A 5,166-nucleotide genomic window follows, 5' to 3' on the forward strand; every position below is an offset into this window, starting at 1 on the left:
TCAGCTAACATTCGTATTCTCATAAAGATGCAATAAAAAGAAAAGAAAAGAAAAGAAAAAAAGAAGAAAATTTTCTGTTTGTGGTGAGACTCCGGATTTACTCTCTTAACTTCCCTATAAATCTTACAGCTTTAATCTTATGGCTAGCTATGGTCATCATGTGGTACATTAGACCCCTAGTACTCATTTATCTTATAAGTGGGAGTTTGTACCTTCTTGACTCCCTTCCTTCAATTCCCCCACTCCCACCCTGCCTCTGGTAATCACAAATCTGATCTTTGCATCTAGGAGGGGTTTTTTTTGTTTTTTGTTTTTTGAGATTCCACATATAAGTGACATTGTACAGTATTTGTCTTTCTCTTTCTTATTTCACTTAGCATAATGCCTTCAAGGTCCATCCATGTTGTTGCAAATGATAGGATTTCCTCATTTTCTGTGGCTGAGTGATATATATATGTATACATCTCACAACTTCTTTATTCATTTGTTCATCGATGAACACTTGGGTTGTTTCCATATCTTGGCTATTGTAAATAATGCTGCTATGAAAATGGGGGTGCAGATATTTTTCTGAATTAGTGTTTTTGTTTTCGTTAAATATATTGCCAGAAGTGGAACTGCTGGATTGTATGGTAGTTCTACTTTTAATTTTTTGAGGATACCCCATATTGTTTTCCATAGTGGCTGTACCAATTTACAGTTCCACCGGCAGTGCACAAAGGTTCCCTTTTCTCCACATCCACATCAGCATTTGTTATCCCTTGTCTTTTTGATGATGGCCATTTTAACGGGCATGAGGCGATATCCCATTGTGGTTTTAATTTGCATTTCCCTAATGACTAGTGGTGATGAGCCTCTTTTCATGTGCCCATCATACATTTCTGTATCTTTTTTGGAGAAGTGTCTATCCAGGTCCTTTTCCCATTTTATAATTGGGTTATTTGTTTTTTTGATATTGAGTTGTATGAGTTCTTTACATACAAGGGATATTAACCCCTTATCAGACGTATGGTTTAAAATACTTTTCCCGTTCTGTGTGTTGTCTTTTCACTTTTTAAATCAGGGTCTTTATGTATACTTATGATATGTCATTTGCATTAATGTAGCTGTTTGTGGGGTGGGGGGGAAGGAATAATAGAATGAGTTTGTTAGTTCAACATTCTAGGTGTTTTCAAGATTTGCTGTACAATGAGTACCTTTATGATCCTCCCCACTTTAATGGAAGGAGTTCATTTCAAGTGCATTGGAGCATTCAAAATTAGTCAGGCTGGAAACAGCATCTTTAGTGATTTCCCAGCAGGAAAGAACTTATTCTTAGCTGAGGGGGACATTCCTGTGGGTCAGGAAGTTATGTTCTGAGGTGGAACTTGGGGGAGGAAATAGATTAACTTATAGGTACTGGATACAAAACCAAACTGATCTCTATTCTAAATGAACAACTAGTTTCATTGTTTTTATTTTTTGCAATAAGTCTGATGCTGATATGAGTAAATTGGAACAGAGAGAGAGGGAAGGACGGTAAGTTTAATAATTTACATTAAAAATTCTTTTCATCTGCTGTTTTAAGGAAATTTTTGAATATGTATTTTAGAACATCTGGTAGATTACCAGATACTGGAATTGGAGAGGGGATGTTCAGAAGCTCACACACTTCACCAGGGCTCCAGTGTTCTGGGAGGAAAGGTGCTGAGTGATCTCCATCTGCACCGGAAGTTCCCTGTGCCCCTTATTCAGTGATATGAGCAGACATCCTTCGTCCTTTGCCCTTATTAGGGAAGTAGGAAATAAAAATCTGGCTCACTTGTTATGTGAAAAGAAAGGAAAGGAAAGGTTTTCCAGCTTATTCTTTGTTTACTGTCTGTGAAGCTCATTCTGATATGTATTCTGATTTGTACTTAAACACTGACTTTTTTCTATTAGCTTTTATAAACGGCTAATGATGAATGATGGCTCCAACCGCCCCAGCGTATACTACTGAGCAAATTTAAAAATTAGTGTTCTGGATGGGTTCAAGATGGCGGAGTAGAAGGACTTGCACTCACTCCCTCTGCGAGAGCACTGCAATCACAACTAACTGCTGAGCAATCATCGACAGGAAGACACTGGAACTCACCAAAAAAGATACCCCACATCCAAAGACAAAGGAGAAGCCACAATGAGATGGTAGGAGGGCTGCAATCACAATCAAATCAAATCCCATAACCACTGGGTGGGTGACTCACAGACTGGAGAACAATTATACCACAGAAGTCCACCCACTGCAGTGAAGTTTCTGAGCCCCATGTCAGGCTTCCCCACCTGGGGGTCCAGTAATGGGAGGAAGAATTCCCAGAGAATCAGACTTTGAAGTCTAGTGGGATTTGATTGCAGGACTTCAACAGGACTGGGGGAAACAGAAACTCCACTCTTGGAGGGCACACACAAAGTAGTGTGGGCATCAGGACCCAGGGGAAGGAGCAGTGGCCCCATAGGAGACTACCTCTTAGTGTTGGAGGGTCTCCTGCAGAGGCGGGGGATGGCTGTGGCTCACCGTGGGGACAAGGACACTGGCAGCAGAAGTTTAAGGAAGTACTCCTTGGCATGAGCCCTCCAGAGTCCGCCATTAGCCCCACAGAGGAGCCTGTAGCCTCCAGTGCTGGGTCACCTCAGGCCAAACAACCAACAGGGAGGGAATTCAGCCCAACCAATCAGCGGACAAGCAGATTAAAGTTTCACTGAGCTGTGCCCACCAGAGCAACACCCAGCTCTACCCACCACCCGTCCCTCCCATCAGGAAACTTGCACAAGCCTCTTAGATAGACTCATCCACCAGAGGGCAGACAGCAGAAGCAAGAACTACAGTCCTGCAGCCTGTGGAACGAAAACCACATTGACAGAAAGATAAACAAAATGAAAAGGCAGAGGACTATGTACCAGATGAAGTAACAAGATAAACCCCCAGCAAAACAACTAAATGAAGTGGAGATAGGCAACCTTCCAGAAAAAGAATTCAGAATAATGATAGTGAAGATGATCCAGGACCTCAGAAAAAGAATGGAGGCAAAGATGGAGCAGATATAAGAAATATTTAACAAAGACCTAGAAGAATTAAAGAAAAAACACCTAGAAGAATTAAAGAACAAACAAACAGAGAAGAACAATACAATAACTGAAATGAAAAATGCACTAGAAGGAATCAATAGCAGAATAACTGAGGCAGAAGAACGGATAAGTGACCTGGAAGACAGAATGGTGGAATTCACTGCCATGGAACAGAATAAAGAAAAAAGAAAGAAAAGAAATGAAGACAGTCTAAGAGACCTCTGGGATAACATTAAACACACTAACATTTGCATTATAGGGGTCCCAGAAGGAGAAGAGAGAGAGAGAAAGGACCCGAGAAAATATTTGAAGAGATTAAAGTTGAAAACTTCCCTAACATGGGAAAGGAAATAGCCACCCAAGTCCAGGAAGCACAGAGTCCCAGGCAGGATAAACCCAAGGAGAAACATGCCGAGACACATAGCAATCAAATTGACAAAAATTGAAGACAAAGGAAAAATATTAAAAGCAACAGGGAAAAATGACAGATAACATACAAGGGAACTCCCATAAGGTTAAGAGCTGATTTCTCAGCAGAAACTCTACAAGCCAGAAGGGAGTGGCACGATATATTTAAAGTGATGAAAGGGAAGAACCTACAACCAAGGTTACTCTACCCGGCAACGATCTCATTCAGATTCAATGGAGAAATCAAAAGCTTTACAGACAAGCAAAAACTAAGAGAATTCAGCACCACCAAACCAGCTCTACAACAAATGCTAAAGGAACTTCTCTAAGTGGGAAACACAAGAGAAGAAAAGGACCTACAAAAACAAACCCATAACAATTAAGAAAATGGTCATAGGAACATACATATTGATAATTACCTTAAACATGAATGGATTAAATGCTCCAAACAAAAGACACGGGCTTGCTGAATGGATTCAAAAACAAGACCCATTTATATGCTGTCTACAAGAGACCCACTTCAGACCTAGGGACACATTCAAACTGAAAGTGAGGGGATGGAAAAAGATATTCCATGCAAATGGAAATCAAAGGAAAGCTGGAGTAGCAATACTCATATCAGATAAAATAGACTTTAAAATAAAGAATGTTACAAGAAACAAGGAAGGACACTACATAATGATCAAGGGATCAATCCAAGAAGAAGATATAACAATTATAAGTATATATGAACCCAATATAGGAGCAGCTCAATGCATAAGGCAAGTGCTAACAGCTATAAAAGAGAACATCAACAGCAACACAATAAGAGTGGGGAATTTTAACACCTCACTTACACCAATGGACAGATCATCCAGACAGAAAATAAATGAGGAAACACAAGCTTTAAATGACACAAGAGACCAGATAGATTTAATTGATATTTGTAGGACATTCCATCCCAAAACAGCAGATTACACTTTTTTCTCAAGTGCATATGGAACATTCTCCAGGATAGATCACATCTTGGGTCACAAATTAAGCCTTGGTAAATTTAAGAAAATTGAAATCATATCAAGCATCTTTTCTGACCACAACGCTATGAGATTAGAAATCAATTACAGGGAAAGAACGTGAAAACCACAAACACCTGGCGACTAAACCATACGCTACTAAATAACCATGAAATTGAAACTGTGATTAAAAATCTTCCAACAAGCAAAAGTCCAGGACCAGGTGACTTCACAGGTGAATTCTATCAAACATTTAGAGAAGTGCTAACACCCATCCTTCTCAAACTCTTCCAAAAAATTGTGGAGGAAGGAACACTCCCAAACTCATTCTACGAGGCCACCATCACCCTGATACCAAAACCAGACAAAGATAGTTCAAAAAAAGAAAATTATAGACCAGTATCACTGATGAATATAGATGCAAAAATCCTCAGCAAAATACTAGCAAACAGAATCCAACAACACATTAAAAGGGTCACACATCACGATCAAGTGGGATTTATCCCAGCGATGCAAGGATTCTTCAGTATACGCAAATCAATCAATGTGATACACCGTATTAACAAATTGAAGGATGAAAACCATATGATCATCTCAATAGATGCAGAAAAAGCTTTTGACAAAATTCAACACCTATTTATGATAAAAACTCTCCAGAAAGTGTGCATAGAGGGAGCCTACCTCA

Source organism: Balaenoptera physalus (assembly GCF_965194825.1).
Source record: "Balaenoptera physalus genome assembly, chromosome: 21".
NCBI lineage: Eukaryota > Metazoa > Chordata > Mammalia > Artiodactyla > Balaenopteridae > Balaenoptera > Balaenoptera physalus.